Consider the following 20,639-nt stretch of genomic DNA (forward strand, 5'->3'; position numbering starts at 1 on the left):
TGTGAAATTGATCAACGAAGTGCTCCGTTTGTCAAAATGTCAGTCGTAACGTAGCTGCACGCCAAGAGGCTACTGGCGGATTTTATGACTTATTCCTATGATCGATGGACGTAGCAGTCGCAGACTGGCTCGAAATTTGCACTCACCCTTCTTGACATATTTCTTTTTAAGTCGGTCGTCGTGTTGTCTTACCCTCTAGTACTTCAACAGAAGCGCCTAAACTGTCTCCTCTTTTAACTTTATAAATATTTACCGTACCTTCTGAGACGCGTGTCGCGTGCTTGCGCACATTAATTTCCGTTTAAATCTTCGCGGCAGTGCTGTCAACATGAAATGGCGACAACTGCTTGCATGTGAGCTGTTATACATATTTATTGAGTTACCCGAAGCGTCAAGCCAAAATATTCCCGACACTATTGAAGAACACGAAACAACGTATTTCACAACTCACGGTACATTTGTTAACAAGTGATCTGCTATATGGTCAATATATATATCAATTTCTATTTACATTCCTATTAGATGAAGCACTTTAAAAAAGAACTATGTACTTGAGTTACCGTGTTAATGAGATATCGGGAACGGAAGTATAATGACATGAGCCCCTTTTATCCTGCAGCGAATTGTTTCGCAAAAATGGGAGGAAGATGTGCTACATATGAAGAAGACTTGAACTCCTCCCCCTTACTCAATGTTTACGTGGTCACGAAGGTGAAACTGCACTGGGCGAGCAGCCCTGGCTTTTGTATTTCACACGTTCCCTTCCGAAAATTTTCGCTGTAATGCTGCGAAGCATTACATTAGCAAACTCTACTTTTCAATCGGTATCGACTGTCGGGAAAAGAACATAAGTGCTTCACTACACCGGTAAATAAAAAGTGATGGGCTACTACTTCACTATACACCAAAATACTAATCGCTTTACTATCAATGACACGTCACAAACCTCGGACCAATGTTTTCAACATCTCCTGAAATACCAAGTTTACGTAAATCAGCGTGAATATGATGTCTATAGGTGTATGTGCTTCTGCCCGGAATATAAATCATAACATGTAAGTTACAGATAAACCGCTGAGTATACTCAGTTACTCATTACCCTAGCGGCAAAAAGTTAGACTTCTAAAGTAGAATGCGACACCATCGTCACTTTGTGTTGACGATAGTGCTGTGTGGTGTTTTAAACGTCTAACTTGTTGCCACTAGCACAATGACTAAACGAGGATCGTCGCGACTGAAGAATGGACTTAGTCAATAAATCTAATAAGGCCCGACGTATAGTGGTTTATCAGTACATTAATTACGAAGGCCGCTGTGCTTCTCCTGCGTTTGTTAAATTACAAAATTTATGGTGTTGGAGTGGACTGTGGGAGGGGACAAGATTACGAGAGAAGTGTTACAGAATGTGTGAGAGAAATGGGACGAAACAAATAATGCATCGCTGACACTGTTCCAGCTCTCGAAATAAGCGAAATCGGCTCCACTACAGTACATGACGGAAGCTAGTGCACTAAATGCTGCAGAAGCAAGCTGCGGTGATCCTCGCTAGTGGTGCGGCACAGAGAGGTGGTGCGCGTGGCATCGCGACTCACCATGACGCGGAGTCGTTCTGCGGTGCAGGAGGCGGCGGCGGCGGCGGCGGTGCTCTGCGCGTGTCTCGATGCGACGCCCCCAGAGGTCTGCCGGAGAGTGAGGCGGCGCGCCGCTGGCCGCCTTATATAATAAAGCGCCCCGCCGCCCCCACCAGCCACCCCCGCCTGGCGCCGGCACCGTCTGTCTGCCAGGTCCCTGGCACCGCCCACCTCACTTGCTCACAGGTCATGACCCAAGTACGGCCTCAACAGAGGCCCTCAAACCCCATCATAACGTATGCTGCCTATTGGCAGGTTCCTGACACCATTTCTGTCTCTATCCGAGCCTGTTCGAGGTCAGCTGCTAAGTAGTTTGGTATCTTCCTCTTTTCACGTTATCGCCGATCGAGGTGGCGCAGTGGCTAGCGCAGTGGACTTGCATTCGGGAGAACGACGGTTCAAATCCGGGTTCGGCTATACAGCTTTAGGTTTTCCGTGATATCGCTAACTCGCTCCAGGAAAATTCCGGAATGGTTCCTTTGAAAGGGTACGGCCAATCCTAGAGCAGACCGAGCTTGTGCTCCACCTTTTACAACCTCGATGTCGACTAGCGGCTAAACTAAACTTCCTTCTTTTCCCACATTATCCAATATCTTTATTCTTCTTCTTCCTACTTATTTCTGCCCTTCCACTGTACCGTCGATACCTGTTAGAATTCCTTTGGTTCAAATGGCTCTGAGCACTATGGGACTTAACATCGGAGGTCATCAGTCCCCTAGAACTTAGAACTACTTAAACCTAACTAACCTCAGGACATCACACACATCAATGCCCGAGGCAGGATTCGAACCTGCGACCGTAGCGGTCGTGCGGTTCCAGACTGTAGCGCCTAGAACTTCTCGGCCACTCCGGCCGGCAGAATTCCTTTACCACGCAGTATATAGAGTGGTCAGAAATAGCCTGAAGAGCTTGTAAGGGTATTGCAGCGTAGGTTATGCTGAGAAACAGTTGTTAAGAAACAAATTCGATGCGTTGTGTCAAGAAGGGTGAGTGCAAATTTCGAGCCACTCTGCGACTGCTACGTCAAATGGTTCAAATGGCTCTGATCACTATGGGACTTAACTGCTTAGGTCATCAGTCCCCTATAACTTAGAACTACTTAAACCTAACTAACATAAGGACATCACACACATCCATGCCCGAGGCAGGATTCGAACCTCCGAACGTAGCGGTCTCGCGGTTCCAGACTGTAGCGCCTAGAACCGCTCGGACGACTGCTACGTCCATCGATCTTAGGAATAAGTCAAAAAAATCCGCCAGCAACCTCTTGGCGTGCAGCTACGTTACCACTGACACTTCTACAAAGGAGCACTTCGTTGATGAATTTCACATACACTTAGAACTCTTTCCGGATGGTTAGATTGTTGTTGCAATAAACTTTTTAAATGTTTTGATGTAACGTAAAAAAGTTCTATTTTACTTAATATGCATGTCAGCGGTCAGGAAGTACTTTATAACTGGGCACGTAAAATTATTTCCGAATTGCAGCTTTTCTTTTAAAACTGGAGACTTTGTGTGCCGTTTTCACTTAGTCTGTTGCGCCTTTTTGCATTATAATACTGTGAGTGCTATAACATCGTGAGCATAGTTGATTTTCAACAATTTTACTTTATCTTCCAAAACAGCTCTATAATCCTTTAACAATGTGCAGCACGAACAGCTATCACGAAACACATGTTAAGGTGTGTCAGAGAAGCTAAACATCCGCAACATCCAGGAGCAGCTTACATTAGGTGCGCAGTGGTTTGTACTGGCCAGAAGGAAATTGAACTTCATTGAACATGATCAGTCGTATCAGCTATCTCAACAAGCATAAAGTGCTTACACAACAAGGTTTGTAGTCAGCTGTAACGCAAATTTGGATGTGAGCCCCAAGCTGTTGTGACTACAGTCAAATATGCTGTCTCGAATCTACACACGTTCTGTAGAACAAAGCACAGAGTCTCTGCGGTCTGCATCAGAGTCAAAATCTTACCTTATCCGCTGAAAATCAAGCAAAGAACGAGGTGTATAATCCTCAGTGAGACTGATGTTAGCATTGATGTGAATTTCAGTGAGAAATTAATACCAATGCTAGAGTCACGTGGTTCGTTTCACATAGTGCGAGCGCATACGAAGTGGAAGTCACCCTAATTCTTTCAGATAGAAAGACGGGTGGAACGAAAACTGAATAGCAATAACATTTGAATGCAGACTCATGTAACTGACTTCAGAAAAGCAAATAAAACGTACTAATACACAACTAGAACACAAGAGGCACGTGCCATGTAGAGTTCCATTACGTGAATGATTAAACCAAACAAAGTTCAATATAATTCGTGAGGCATTTACAATGATTCACTGATAGATCTGCTAGACTGACTCCACTGCGATCAAGATGAACTGATAGCAAGGAATTTTTTACTAAGCCTCGAAAAGAACTCTCTCCACATACACAAATAACTGATGTCCGCATGAAGCACACGGGTCCACCGCATGAAAGTGACGAGTTAGTTAAGCGTGAACCACCCGTTCGTCGTGAAACTTTAGCAAAATCATATAGTAATTATGGACAACGGCCTTGCCGCAGTTGACACACCTGTTCCCGTGAGATCACCGAAGTTAAGCGCTGTCGGGCGTGGTTGGCACTTGGATGGGTGACCATCCAGCCCGCCGTGCGGTGTTGCCATTTTCCGGTGTGCACTCAGCCTCGTGATGCGAGGCTCCGGTCACAGAAAACCATCATAACGACCGGGAGAGCGGTGTGCTGACCACACGTCCCTCCTATCCGCATCCTCAACTGAGGATGACACGGAGGGGGGATGGTCCCGATGGACCATTTGTGGCCTGAAGACGGAGAGCTTCATATAGTAACTATGCATTCCCTTCATACAGCTTCAGTACATCGCCGACCTGCAGCATTCAACCACCAACACGCCCTTTCTCTACACGACGAGAGACGATACTGTTCCTATTCGAACTGAGGCCCCTGAGTTCATAGTGCGATTTCACTGGCTGGCTCACCCGGAAACCAAAAGCCTACTTCCCAAGTACTTCAGAGACTACCCAAAGCTAACAAAGCTGCTCACGACCGATACTAGGCACAGAGTGGCATCTTGGTGTGAGTCTGCAACCACTGTTATCCGAAGTAACTCAAATGTAGAAATAGTAAATGAAATATGGAAGTTGCAAAGTAACAACGAACTTTCAACCTCAAATCTCAATTTGCTGCACAATAAGCCTTTTTTCCTGGAAAGTTTACTTTACTGTAGCAGTTGTTGATCGTATTTCGTTTTTACCCGTCCTGTTGTCAATTACCGTTCAATGTGACTTACTGTTGTTTTCACTTTCACATGTTCTTTGTCACACATTCTCAGCACCTTAGTTTTTTTGTGATAACTTTCATTCCGTTCTCTTGCAAGATTTTCAATGTTGTCAACAGTAACAGAATCGAAATAACAATTTCACAATTGTTTTGTTCGTGTAGTTCTCGCCTCCAACACTGAACAGTTCAGCCCTACTGCTGGAATCCCACTGCGAAGCCACGACTTAAAAAATTAAAAAAAGAAAGGACTGTTGGTGTTATACGTCCTTGTTAGCACAATTTGGACATGCAAAGGGAATGAAGTCGGGGTGTTATATTTGATGGAACCCCAGCGACATTCGTCTCGGTGACTAGTATAAATAACTGGGAAAACTAACTCTAGATGGATGGGCGGAGTCTTCGCGAATACGAGTCCGGATTATAAATCACCACGCCACATCACCCGGAAGTAGTGAAGTAACGTAAAATGGGTCATCTTTCCTCGGTGAAGGACAGGCAGTCGACAAGTTCTATCACCTCACAAAAATAAAGCTGTGACCATGGAGCCGGCCGCGGTGGCCGTGCGGTTCTAGGCGCTCCAGTCCGGAGCCGCGCTGCTGCTACGGTCGCAGGTTCGAATCCTGCCTCGGGCATGGGTGTGTGTGATGTCCTTCGGTTAGTTAGATTTAAGTAGTTCTAAGTTCTAGGGGACTGATGACCACAGCAGTTGAGTCCCATAGTGCTCAGAGCCATTCGAACCATTTTTTTGTGACCATGGAACTTCTGTGCACAGGGAATTGTGAAACAATTCGTTCAAATTAATACAGGAGGTAAACATCAAAACAAATGTATTTTGATTGGGGATGTTTGGTCTCCGAAGTCAACTTATAATGTTAGGGAATATTTTATCAGTGATGCTGACTTAAGCTGTTGTGTAGGTGTCGGTGACTGGGAATGTGTACTGACATTCAAACCTGCTCTGTGTAGGAATGGTTGGCTCTGAGGTCTGCTTGGAAACACGTCGATTCATTCGCAAGCAGACACGATGGTGTGCAAGCCCATTTTAACATTGCTGTGAGGAATCGTCTGAGCCCCATCTCCTGGAATCGATGGATCAACCGAGGAGCCCCTTGGAATGGCCATCTAGGGCAATCGACCTCACGTGTCTGGATTTCTACCTCTAAAGGAATATGAAGTAGCTGATGCAAGAAACTGTTTTCGAAACAGAAGAAGACCTCGTCACGAGATTCGCCATCGCTGTTGGTTCCATTGCGGACATGCCAGGAATAATCGAACAACCACAACAGTGAATGGTCCGACGATGTACTGCAGGCCAACAGTCGTGTATTCGAGCAGTTCCTGTGAATACCACTCCTGTAACCAGCATGCTAACCTACCATCTGTGTAAATTGTCCCTAGTAGCGGAAATTGCTGTCAGGGACTACATGTACCACAACTAAATATGTCCGCAGCTCGTGGTCGTGCGGTAGCGTTCTCGCCTCCCGCGCCCGGGTTCCCGGGTTCGATTCCCGGCGGGGTCAGGGATTTTCTCTGCCTCGTGATGACTGGGTGTTGTGTGATGTCCTTAGGTTAGTTACGTTTAAGTAGTTCTAAGTTCTAGGGGACTGATGACCATAGATGTTAAGTCCCATAGTGCTCAGAGCCATTTTGAACAACTAAATATGTTTGTTTTGATGTTCTTTACCTCTTGTATTAAAGCGAACCAATAGTTTCGGATCACCCTTTATATTAACCCTTCAATGAGACGTTTTTTCTCATCCATTGGCGCATCGTGGAGACGTAGATTGTATAAATGATATACATTTTAGCTATTCAGCAAACATCACATTTCGAAAACCACCTCATTGTCATCCTGGGAATTCCTGCAACGCACTGGATTTCTCATCGCAGGAAAACGGAAGAAGTCATTTGTTGCCGTGTCAGGAGAATAGGGGGTAAGGTAAAATTACACAGCCCAAAGAAGCAACATTTGTGACTGTGTCCTGTGCCGAAAAGTGATGGGGCGATGATGTGGATCAGAAACGCCCCCTACAACTTCCGGGACGCTTCTTTTTGACAGCTTTCCGAGTTCGAGTCTCGGTCCGGCACACAGTTTTAATCTGCCAGGATGTTTCAGCTTCCAGTAAGCTCGTCAGATTTCTGTGACCATCTGCTTCCTACGAGCACAATGTGATAGGACGACATCACAGTTGGCAATTAAAGAAAGAACACTTAGCCTCACCTTGCCCGACAGTGATGGGTCCTCTCCTTTTTCGGCGATGGTAACCCACATGTTTCCACCTCTTGCTTTGTTCTTACTTCTCAGGGCCATAGCGATACACCTAGCGGCGGCCCATGGTGATCAGACGGCCGAAGAAGTCCTCTGTATTGATATTTACTATCAAAAACAGTCTTGATCACAATTTATTTATTACGGTGACCGGTTTCGACCACTACTGTGGTCATCTTCAGACCAATGAGTAAGATCCTCCTTTTACTGGAGAATCGCTACTATCAGAAGTGGTCGTCTTCAGACCAATGAGTAAGATAGTAGTGATTCTCCAGCAGAAGGAGGATCTTACTCATTGGTCTGAAGATGACCACAGTAGTGGTCGAAACCGGTCACCGTAATAAATAAATTGTGACCAAGACTGTTTTTGAAAGTAAATATTTGTAACACATTGATCACTGTCACTTCCATAATGTATTCAAAAGTAATTCCTCCGTATTGGCCTGACACAGCCGCTACATCTACGCTGATGCTTCGGTTCGGCGGGTTGTATGAAAGGTTGTGGTCTGTCGCGAAACCCAGCAGGTGGTGATCCTTCTCATGTCCACAGTTTCGTGAAAGATGTTGAAAACTAGTCTGCAACTGAGTTTCAGTTTTTCCACTATCACTATTGTTATATGCCGCTCTTCTAACGCCAAGACCTCCACTATCTTGCTATTCCTGACCCTTAGTTCTTCGTCGTTCAGACTTTTTCGGCCACACCGGACACGTCTGCGCCACCTAACCACCGTGTCATATATTGGTGTATTTTTGCCGTACACTTCTACCAACTCAGTATGGATTACTGCATCGTTGTTCCTCTTCAAATGCAAAAACTAACTGCGCACTATACTCCACCTTAACAACGGGCTGCACCATTTTGTTTCCGTTCTTCTGGCGGCTTGCTACGACGTTGTGACCCAGAGAGTTTAATGTGTACAGCTGCTGCAGACATGTAACTGCAAATAACCAAACACTGATTGCGTAACTTTATTTTTCAAGGTGATAATTAAGGCCTTGCGGCCACAGCCTAGCGTCAACGAGTTCTCGTGCAGCGCAGTGCTGTGTTTGTGTTGTGAGCGAACGTGGAATGAAAGGAAGAGAAAAATAGGAAGTTACAGGAAATGTCCAGCTGACAGCTAAGCCATTACGAGCGGACCACTGACACAGTTCGGCCAATGTCGCGAGCAGAATAGGGCGACGGCTTTCGATAAGGAACCATTGCGGGCTTCGTTTGAATTGCTTTACAGATACAACACAAAATCTGAACAGGAGTATAGAAGGAAAATTTGAACATCATTACCTCCGGACCTGAGCACAGTTTATCAACCGTTGCGTGCGCCTTCTCGGAGGAAGGGCGGTTGTTTAACTCCCGTTGATTCCCTAAATCGTTTAAATTAAAATCACTCCACTCCATGACTACCGCAATGGCACCGTTGCAGCAACCTTAATAGATCTCTAGAACAGAAAAAACAGTCTTGGTTGCACAGGATAGGTTTTTTTAATCCTCACATATGACACGTTTCGACTTTTCTAGGCATCATCAGACACTTTGGAGAAATTACAAACTGGTACAAGTATAAATTGCTATTGAAGGCAATATTAAATGAACAAACTAAAAATAGCAAAAGAAAGACATACACCGATTGGACTACAGAGCACAGGGCCACATTTGTGTTTCTGGGGCTGGTGCGAGGTATAAATTTCAATTCATAAAATATTGCACCATAACTGATCTTACCGATAAAAATTATTTCTAATCGTGAGCGAGGCGTCGAAGTCCCACAGAAGCTGGCTGTGACAGCCAGGTAGCCACTGTCAGTGCTTCACTACATTACCGACAAAAATCTTCCTACTCGTAATCGGAGGCGTCAAACGTGGTTAAGAGTCCCAAAGAACTGGGAGGAGACAGTTGCTGGCCATTATGGCTCAGCGGTTCTAGGCGCTTCAGTCTGCAACCGCGCGACTTATATGGTCGCAGGTTTGAATCCTGCCTCGGGCATGGATGTGTATGATGTCCTTAGGTTGATTAGGTTTAAGTAGTTCTAAGTTCTAGGGGACTGATGACCTCAGATGTTAAGTCCCATAGTGCTTATACCCCTCACCACACCCTGAAAACAAATGTGGCCCTGTGCTCCATAGTCCAATCGGTGTATGTCTTCCTCTTGTTATTTTTTAATTTATTCATTTATTATTGCCTTCAGCAGCAATTTGTACTTATACCACTCTATAATTTTCCCAGAATGTCTGATGATGCCTAGAACAGGCGAAACACATCACATCTGAAGATTATATAAACCTGTCTTGTGCAGCCAACACTGTTTTTTCTGTTCTAAATCGCCGCAATCTTTCCTCTCAAAAAGGTGTAGCCTTCTTCCCCAGCCATTCCCAAGCCGAGTTACTGCTTCATCATCATCGGCGTGTCGCTAAATCTTAATCTTCCTTTCTCCTCTTTTGGAAAGAAGGCGAAATACGTTGCCGACACAGCCTACTTCCCTCTAAAAACGGCCAAGTTGGCGAGTTCAATGTATCCAGCGTACGGATGACCATCAACAGTGTCATATTCCCCCATTTCATGAGACACTGCAAAGAGGTTTATAGCGTAATCCAGGACCCTGGTTCTCGGTCTGGCGATCAGCCGCTGTAGATCGACAGCGTTTCACCCTCTTGAAGCCGGTTATTGTACGAATGTAGTCAAGAAAATTTTTCCAACGCTAAGACTCGAACGACCTACTTCCTTGTCTAGCCTCACTTCGCTAGCTTGCGTTGGCGCCCTCTCCACCCGGAAGCGGCTGTGGCCAGACTACAGATTTAATTTTGATTTTATGAAAATATTGCATTGCAAATTCCAGCCATAATGTTTGACATTAGATAGTGTCGGAAGTCCCATGCGGCTTTTCGCGGATGATGCTGTAGTATACAGAGAAGTTGCAGCATTAGAAAATTGTAGCGAAATGCAGGAAGATCTGCAGCGGATAGGCACTTGGTGCAGGGAGTGGCAACTGACCCTTAACATAGACAAATGTAACGTATTGCGAATACATAGAAAGAAGAATCCTTTATTGTGTGATTATATGATAGCGGAACAAACATTGGTAGCAGTTAATTCTGTAAAATATCTGGGAGTATGCGTGCGGAACGATTTGAAGTGGAATGATCATATAAAATTAATTGTTGGTAAGGCGAGTACCAGGTTGAGATTCATTGGGAGAGTCCTTAGAAAATGTAGTCCATCAACAAAGGAGGTGGCTTACAAAACACTCGTTCGACCTATACTTGAGTATTGCTCATCAGTGTGGGATCCGTACCAGATCGGGTTGACGGAGGAGATAGAGAAGATCCAAAGAAGAGCGGTGCGTTTCGTCACAGGGTTATTTGTTAACCGTGATAGCGTTACGGAGATGTTTAACAAACTCAAGTGGCAGACTCTGCAAGAGAGGCGCTCTGCATCGCGGTGTAGTTTGCTCGCCAGGTTTCGAGAGGGTGCGTTTCTGGATGAGGTATCGAATATATTGCTTCCCCCTACTTATACCTCCCGAGGAGATCACGAATGTAAAATTAGAGAGATTAGAGCGCGCACGGAGGCTTTCAGACAGTCGTTCTTCCCGCGAACCATACGCGACTGGAACAGGAAAGGGAGGTAATGACAGTGGCACGTAAAGTGCCCTCCGCCACACACCGTTGGGTGGCTTGCGGAGTATAAATGTAGATGTAGATGTAGACATATCATTCGATTTATCAAGCCAGGTGTTCCATTAGGTTGTGGGAAAAAGTGTATGAAATACACTACTGGGCATTAAAATTGCTACACCACGAAGATGACGTGCTACAGACGCGAAATTTAACCGACTGGAAGAAGATGCTGTGATATGCAAATGATTAGCTTTTCAGAGCATTCACACAAGTTTGGCGCCGGTGGCGACACCTACAACCGGCTGACATGAGGAAAGTTTCCAACCGATTTCTCATACACAAACAGCAGTTGACCGACGTTGCCTGGTGAAACATTGTTGTGATACCTCGTGTAAGGAGGAGGAATGCGTACTATCACGTTTCCGACTTTGATAAAGGTCGGATTGTAGCCTATCGCGATTGCGGTTTATCGTATCGCGACATTGCTGCTCCCGTTGGTCGAGATCCAATGACTGTTAGCAGAATATGGAATCGGTGGGTTCAGGAGGGTAATACGGAACGCCGTGCTGGATCCCAACGGCCTCGTATCACTAACAGTCGAGATGACAGGCATCTTATCCGCATGGCTGTAACGGATCGTGCAGCCACGTCTCGATCCCTGAGTCAACAGATGGGGACGTTTGCAAGACAACAACCATCTGCACGAACAGTTCGACGACGTTTGCAGCAGCATGGACTATCAGCTCGGAGACCGTGGCTGCGGTTACCCTTGACACAGCATCACAGACAGGAGCGCCTCAACGACGAACCTCGATGCACGAATGGCAAAACGTCATTTATTCGGATGAATCCAGGTTCTGTTTACAGCATCATGATGGTCGCATCCGTGTTTGGCGACATGGCGGTGAACGCACATTGGAAGCGTGTATTCGTCACCGCCATAATGGCGTATCGCCCAGCGTGACGGTATGGGGTGCCATTGGTTACACGTCTCGGTCACCTCTTGTTCGCATTGACGGCACTTTGAACAGTGGACGTTACATTTCAGATGTGTTACGACCCGTGGCTCTACCCTTCATTCGATCCCTGCGAAACCCTACATTTCAGCAGGATATTGCACGACCGCATGTTGCAGGTCCTGTACGGGCCTTTCTGGATACAGAAAATGTACTACTGCTGCCCTGGCCAGCACATTCTCCAGATCTATCACCAATTGAAAACGGCTGGTCAATGGTGGCCGAGCAACTGGCTCGTCACAATACGCCAGTCACTATTCTTGATGAACTGTGGTATCGTGTTGAAGCTGCATGGGCAGCTGTACCAGTACACGCCATCTAAGCTCTGTTTGTCTCAATGCCCAGGCGTATCAAGGCCGTTATTACGGCCAGAGGTGTTTGTTCAGGGTACTGATTTCTCAGGATCTAAGCACCCATATTGCATGAAAATGTAATCACATGTCAGTTCTAGCATAATATATTTGTCCACTGAATACCCGTTTATCATCTGCAATTCTTCTTGGTGTAGCAATTTTAATGGCCAGTAGGGTAACATTTCAGGAGCATATGCAAACGTGTATGAGGAGTATGTTTTCGCTTTTACTTTTGTTGAGCTAAATACTGCAACGGGTAGGACGCCAATAGAACACTTGGTTATTTTTCGTGAAACAACTGATTCTCTTTAAGAATGTAAAACATGAATCTGTATACGTTCCACGGTCTTTAATGATTTCGGGTAGAGATTTCCGTCATGCTAACTGAAAACATTTGCGAAACAAATACAAATAGGCATGATAGTTGACATATTTGCACTTTTCACTCTCAAGTATGAGACTTTTCTGGGAAGTATAAAAGGTTGACTCCAACGAAAAAATTACGTTATTTTTATGGAGTAACTTAGCAGATATATTGGAGCAGCGAAATACCAACAGTTCTACTGCCATCGGGAAAGGTTTTACTGCTCCGTCACTGCTCTTGGTTTAACAATAAAGACGTTATGACGCAGCACCAGGGCCCGCACGAGCCAAGGAGCAGTCTCATTCTCGCCTTTTGCTTCTTTTGATTAATGGTCGGAGGTCCGGCCATAACGAGGTCCACAGAGGGAGACTTTGGGTGGAACGGGGAAATGAATTGGCCTTGGTGGACGTGTTTAAGAAAAAACGGAAACCTCAGTTTGAAAGGCTGTACCGTTACCTAAAACGACTTCTATCAACTCCTCACCAGCCGATGCGACGAGTTTGTCTGAGGAGTTCAGAACATGCCGCCGCACTGGAAATTGCCATGCTACGTGTCGGATACAAAACTTTACGTAATCATCAGTCTAGAGCAGCACACGCATTTAGTTAGCTATACATGAATCCTTAAATAATGGGATTAAGCAGTCAGTATGTCCATAAAACATGATGATAAGTGATTAATAATGATAATTAAACATTAAGAATTTTTTAAATGCAGGCGTATAGTCACTTTCAGGTCTGTGTTCAATGCTACCTGTAATTGAATCAACTGATAATACCGAAACTAATTTTACAGTATTTACACACATTTCATCACAAGTTATTGCACACAAACCACCTACCTTCGAGATCACTACGAAAACTGTATTTTTCCATTAGTAGTTGGAAAAGCGTATTTATATATAAATGAAGACGGCTTTGAGCTGAGGAAGATGAAAGGAGATTAAAAAATATATCTTTGGGTATGAATTTCCAGATATCTTCCTAATGCTGTGAATTTATATTTTACTATGACAGAGGTGGGATATTATTCATTAATGTCACTTTTTTACTAACATTTATTTTTTGTGCTGTATGGTATGTATTATTTAAGCAGAATAATTTATCTTATTGTTTAGGAACATTTTTGTTATTAGTGCAACGTACGCAGTCACATTATTTTATTTTATTGCTGCAGCCTAAAGAGTTTTAAAGTTACAGCTCAACTCCGAAGGACTACATTAACTTTTTTGGGTGTTATATTTGCTTAGGTTTGTCATCTAGTAGAAAAAGAACGGTACACGTTTAGGCGGAAGGACATTTAGGACTCGAGAAATGAAATAAATAAACTATTATTAATAGATAGTTTCATTTGGTCACAAAATGTGAATGCAGAAGATGACATTTGGTGTTCAAGTGAAAGTAGTTGTTAATAATAGCTTATTTATTTAACTTATCTCGTTCGAAGTGTTATTTGCGTGAAACTGACAACTATATCGCTATATCGTTCATTTCCCGCTGAGTGATAAATTGAAGCAGACGTAAGCTCCAAAAAACCAATGTAGTCCTCGAAAATAGGCTTGTACCTGTGAAAGGCTTGGGACTAAAGCAGTAGATAAAATAGAGTGACTGAAGACGACGTATTAACAACAAAAGTAATTCTGACCAATACGTTAATATGTTAGCTACAGACAACTCTTTCCGAAATGTATGTTAATAATACACTTTAACTGTATTTTTAGTGGTGTCTTTACTATTTTGACAAGTTTATTGTAAATTTTAATCTCCTTCTATAAAATGATGTTTTAAGTACGATGCTCTTGGTAGACGTAAATTAAGTCTCGCTCTTATTCCTTGATTATGGATAGAGCTGTTAGTGGAATACTTACAATTCTTTTTTTTTGTTAATGTACTTAGTGAACTTCTAAATCTACTCAGACCATGCGTTGTGGAATTTCAAATCATTATTTTATAGTTTTTGCCGGTAGTTCGAAAATCACAACGATATTTTATGCATCTCATGCTCAAAAGAGGTTCAGTAGCTTAGGAAAGGATATATATAGGAATGGCATTTAACTACGAAACATTTGCTATTACATAACGATAACAGGACCTCAAAGTCATGTTCTCTTTGCTAGTGACTCGTAAGCGCATTCCACTTCAAATAAATGAATTCATTCCAGAAATTTTGCATTTTTCACACGCTCCACGACATTACGCCTACGTTTACTTTGACAGTATTATTTTTGAACTGAGATTAATTTTAAGCTGGCTTTATTTTCCTGTACGTTTAATGTTAGTCAACTGCTAATCGGTTTTAAAGGTCCCCGGATATTTCATTTGCTTTCTCTAGAAGGAATTCTGATTTCTATTTGTGATTAACAGTCTGCAGTGTACGGGATAGGTTTATATGTATACGGAATAGGTTCTTAGATATGTGAGTGGCTCAAAGACAACAATAGATCCCAGTAAGTTATCCTGGACGGCGAATGTTCAGCAGAGACGAGGTTACCGCCAGGGGTACCCCAGAAACATGTGACAGTACCACCCTTGTTCTCTACATACAGAAACGATCTGACGTATAGAGTGAGCAACAATTTGCTACTGTTTGCTGATAACGCAAGTTTGCTGGGAAATGTCGTCGTCGAGTGACTGGGTATACAGAGAGATTTTCTCTAAACGTCGAGAAGTGTAAATTAATGCGCATGAGTAAGTATGCAAAACATTCCTGTAATGTTCGAATACTATATGTAAGGGCGAATGGTCGACTTCGGTTGTTAGGAGAATTGTGGGAAAGTATGCTTCATTTGTAAAGGAGACCACATATAGGACGTTAGTGCGACACATTCTTGTGGACAGTTCGAGTGTTGGGGATCCCCACCAGGTCGGATTAAAGAAAAGCATCGAAGTGGCTCAGAGGGGGGGGGGGGGGGGCTGCTAGATTATCTACTGGTGGATTCGATCAACACGTGAGTGTTATGGAAATGAACCACGAACTGAAATGGAAATTCCTGGAGGAAACATGCCGTTCTTTTCGTTAAACACTACTGAGAAAATTTAGAGAACCTGTAATTACGGCTGATGCAAAACGATTACTGTACCACCAACGCACATGTAGTAAAGGACCACGAAAACAAGATAAGAGAAATTAGGGCTCGCCCAGAGGCTTATTGGTAACTGTCTTTCCCTCGCTCCATTTGAAGGTGGAATAGGAAATGGGATGACAAGGAGTGGTGCAAGGTTCCCTCCGACATGCTCCGTATGATGGGCTGCAGAGTAAGTCCGTAGATGTGGATGCAGATTACAGTGATACATATCTTTCGTTCAGTAATACAGTTGTTAACTAAAAGAGATATTGGCACAGTGATTCATATGCTGGTCAAATGTGCGCAAGGAGCGTATTTAGGTCACTGTGTTGCCGCCCTGGTTAAGCTTTGCACAAGTGGACCCATACGAATGCTGGGAGCGTTCCATAGTTGGTTCACTGTATGAGTAAGGAAGTGCTCCATCCATAGTGACGTAGATCTCGACGAGAAATAAACTCTGAAGTTCCTACCAATCATCATTCTAAACTATGATTTCGTGTGGTAACGCTAAATTCCTCCTGCCAAACGCATTACAACCGCGCCACCTTCAAAGGATAAAAATAAAACAAAAAATGCGCAAGAACAGCGCACACTGTCGCCGTGTACGCTGATGACGTCACGACACAGGCAGGAGCGCCATGTTGGGGCGTCGACGCGCCTTCCACCCCGCTGGATGTCACAGGCAACGTAAGAGTGCAGCACCGGCGGGCGGGTGTAGACAGACGGCTGCGTCCTGCGTCACTGACACGACACCGTTGCCCTCGCACGACACTGTCCTAGTTTCGGCCTTTCAGCAGCTGTCGGGACTCGGGGGGAGTTTCTGTGACGCACCTCACAGTTAATACTTAATGTGTCATCGATCTTTCTTGTAAACGGCCATCTCTTGACTGGTACTGACCGAGGTGTCACGGTCTGGATATCACAGGTCGCCTACTGGGATAAAGCCGTACACAAACCATTCCGGCTATTCATAGTTCGCGGTTTTCTTACATCACTTAACGCGATGCTTGTCTCAAATCGGTTTCCATCGATTCCTTGTCGTATTCTTCTCAATTGGAAACTTAGTGTCTCCAGTGCATTAGTCTCTAGGAAATATTAGAATTTTACAGCTAAGCTATGTGTACTTTAGTTTCCGTGCTCGTCACTGTGTACAATGTGTAGCTCAGCAACTGATAATGCGCAAAAGGCAGAATTAAATAAACCAAACTTACACGAAAAAGTTGTTTTCCGAAATCACATAGCCACAAAAGCCGCCCAACAGGCAAAGGTGAACAGGACTTATCGGAAAATTCGTGGACACTGCTGAAACATAGCAGCTTGTATCCTTCCACATACTCCCTTACTCCGCCATGCCTCTCTAACTTCAACTCTCCGCCCTCTCCATCTAACAAGACCCACATTTCTTTCTCCTTTGTTCTCTTATCCATTACAACCGAACCATTTTTATAATCGTCCGATTATTTTGCAATACAACTTATCTCGTTACTGTATGCGTATTGCCGCGTGGAGTGGCTGCGCGGTTTGAGACGCCATGTCACGGATTGCGCGGCCCCTCCCGCCGGAGGTTCGAGTCCTCTCTGGGGCATGCTGTGTGTATTGTTCTTAGCGTAAGTTAGTGAAGTGTGTAAGTCTAGGGATCAATGACCTCAGCAGCTGGTCCCTTAGGAATTCACATATATTTGAACATTTTTGGTATGAGTATTGTATTCCTGAAAGCTCATGGTACTATCCATTGCGTAAAACAAAATTTGTTCTATTTGCAAGCAACTCCATTACTGTGTTCAAATTGGTTTAAGTGGTCAGTAACACATAATTGTTTCTAGTGTTAAGGAGTAACGTGTAACAAACTAAAATTGTGTGCTGTACCAAGACACAGATCTAGATCCCTTTCTACTGCTTCCACGGTGTTGCAGTAGTAAAATTCCTGAGAAAAATGCACCACGAGATACGTCTATGTAATACGGAATCGACCACTAGATGTCACGACAGGCGGACCCGCCAGTGTAAAAGGAGAAGGAGTATTGTGTCGTCAGTTGATAAGCAGTAACTGCGGAGTGGGTGGGTCAGGAAGACTCAGTGACTTCTGACGTGGCCGAGGCATTCGGTGTCACCTGAATAACAGATCCTTCAGGGCCATTTAAGCGCTGTCCTGGTCGACTGTTGGTGATGGGATGGTGAGATGGGAGGGTGAAAGAACAACCAGAGTCAAACCCAAGACCAGGGATACCCCATGTACTGATAAATGAAATGTCGTGTGACTGGGGTCTCCCGTTGGGTAGACCGTTCGCCGGGTGCAAGTCTTTCGATTTGACGCCACTGCGCGTCGATGGAGATGAAATGATGATGATTAAGACAACACAACACCCAGTCCCTGAGCAGAGAAAATCTCCGACCCAGCCGGGAATCGAACCCGGGCGCGTAGGATTGACATTCTGTCGCGCTGACCACTTTTTATTTATTTATTTATTTTCCATAAAGATCACTCTGTTAAAAGAAACATGTAGATCATTTCATGGTATAGTATGTGAATTACATATTGAAGGTGAGAGAAGCGTGAGGTTCTTTATCAGCTGTCAAATGCGCACACCGACTGCACCCGGCACATCCCAACTGCGTGGGGGGTCGAGGAAGACTGCCTGAAGATAGTTGGCAAAGCTTTTCCTATAGTGTGACCATCTATGAACCTCATTGTGCGCTTGCTGCAAGAAATACCAAAAGTCAGGTCGCGACTTGGCAGCATCCCCATAGAGGTACGCGATCGTCCAACCTTTGACCCAGATGACCGATTGTGATTTAGTCGCCGGAAAGTAGTCACTCTCCGGATGTAAGAGGGAAGCAGGTGTAATATGTTGCGGGGTCACACGGAGGTAGCAAGCCACCATCTGTCTTCCTAGGAGCCATACGTCTTCCACCGCGGTACAAGTTAAGCGGTGATGGTCGTCATCCACTTGGCGACATTTCGGGCATAGTGGAGTGTCCACTAGTCCAATTGCATGGAGCCGTTGGTTGGAGTTGAACTTGCCACAGGCGACAGAGAACCACAGTGCCCGAACGAAGGTAGGAAGGAATTTTTGGTGCACATGTCTCAAAATCTTCGGCCAATGCAACTTTGGGTGTTTGAGTTCAATGACATTACGGCTTATCCGTCATAGCAGCCAAACATAAAAATCCTTCGCGCATGGCGGTCTCGTGCGCGGAAGCTCGTCTCTGATATAACTAAGTTCTACGATAAACGTTGATACATGCGCAAAATGTGGCGTACTGTTGCCCACCGCCACCGGAGGTGTGAGGGACGATGGAACGAGGAGATCCAGTAGGCGGCACGTGAGGGAATCACGCCCGCTACGCCATTGCTTGTACATCGTGGCTAGAAGGAGCGCCGTCGCTCGGCAGTGAACATTCGTAAGTCCGAGTCCCCCCTTGTCAGTAGGGAGCGTGAGTGTTGCGTATCGCACCTTGAGGGGCGACCCAATCATCACAAAATAGCCTAGTGCTGATTGAAGTCGACGTCCGAGCGTGAGTGGTAGGGGCAGGATCTGCGAAATATGCACCATTCGAGAAACCACGTCAGTGTTCAGATATTCGACTCGCTGCAAAGGATCAAGGCGTCGTAGGAGATGTTGTCGGACCATGGTACGTGTTGTCTGTAAAATACGTCGGTAGTTAACTGCCGCAGTATGCTTTACAGATGAGGTAAAGTCTATGCCGAGATAGCGGAATCGTTGCACATAAGGAAACGGACTGATTTCTTCCGCCGGCCGCGGTGGCCGTGCGGTTCTAGGCGCTCCAGTCCGGAACCGCGCTGCTGCTACGGTCGCAGGTTCGAATCCTGCCTCGGGCATTGGTGTGTGTGATGTCCTTAGGTTAGTTAGGTTTAAGTAGTTCTAAGTTCTAGGGGACTGATGACCACAGCAGTTGAGTCCCATAGTGCTCAGAGCCATTTGAACCATTTGATTTGATTTCTTCCGGCGTAAGGCCCCTTCCAACCGGCATTGCTGCCGATTTGTTCACGTTCACTGCACTACCCGCCGTCACACTGTGGTCCAACAACAGTTCAAGGGCCGTCTTCACCTCTTCCTCAGAACGAACGAGCAGCAGGAGGTCGTCCGCATAGGCACGACGTTTGAAGGTGTAGCCCCGCAGTTACATCCCAGAAAGAGAATTTGTTAGCCTCCCAATTAATGGTTCCAACGCTATCGCGAAGAGCAGCATCGAAAGAGGGCATCCATGGCGAATGGATAGTCGAATTTGAGTGGGCCCTGCTATACGCCCATTAACCTGTACCAAGGATTGTGCGCCCCCATAAATCCTTCTAATGACACCAGTAAAACGGTCTGGAAATCCCATTTGTTCCAGTACAGCGTACAGATAGTTGTGGCGCACCTTATCAAAAGCACTCTCAAAATCAACCGCCACCATCGCCGCTTTAAGCCGGCACTCCTCCGCCAGCGCTATCACATCACGGCATTCGCCAGTAGCTGTTTGCACATTCACCGATCCACCCGGTGTCGACTGTTCTGGAGAGAGAACGCTACGAATTAACATACGACATCGGGACGCTAGCAAACGTGCAAAGATCTTACAGTCGGCATTAAGCAGGGTAATGGGACGATAATGTGTGACCGTAATTCCTGGCTTCGGTTTATGTACTGGCACCAAGAGGCCTTCCATAAAAGCCGGTGGAATAGGCGCATCGGAATTTAACATCTCGTTGTACATTTCCGTCCATCGCGGTGCCATTTCGTTGCGAAATTCTCGATAAAATTCAGCAGGAAGTCCATCAATGCCTGGGGACCGATTCAACGCACCCTTTGCGATCGCATCATGTACTACCTCACAGCTAATGGCTTCCAGTAAGGTTCCCGCGGCTTCCACCCTCAGTGTACGGGAGACGTACGTGGCTATACGTTCGAGGTCATCGACAGGGGCTGTTTCTTCCCGATAGATATGTTGGTAATGGTCGACGAATGCAGAGACAATGTCCGCTTGACGCGTCACTCTTCGGTCTTCGCGGGTAATTAATTCC

The 20,639-nt window shown here is 45.2% G+C and overlaps 1 protein-coding gene across 1 annotated transcript in view; it reads right to left on the reverse strand.

Annotated features, from left to right (window-relative positions):
• Positions 1-1,680, reverse strand: part of LOC124594809 (tubulin alpha-1C chain-like) — a 107,716-nt gene extending 106,036 nt beyond the window's left edge. The window contains exon 1 of the mRNA XM_047133246.1: positions 1,593-1,680. The gene's annotated coding sequence lies outside the window, so the exon portion shown is untranslated. The remainder of the gene's footprint in view (positions 1-1,592) is intronic.
• Positions 1,681-20,639: the final 18,959 nt, after the last annotated feature.

Source organism: Schistocerca americana, chromosome 2 (assembly GCF_021461395.2).
Source record: "Schistocerca americana isolate TAMUIC-IGC-003095 chromosome 2, iqSchAmer2.1, whole genome shotgun sequence".
In the NCBI taxonomy this organism is placed as follows: Eukaryota; Metazoa; Arthropoda; class Insecta; order Orthoptera; family Acrididae; genus Schistocerca; species Schistocerca americana.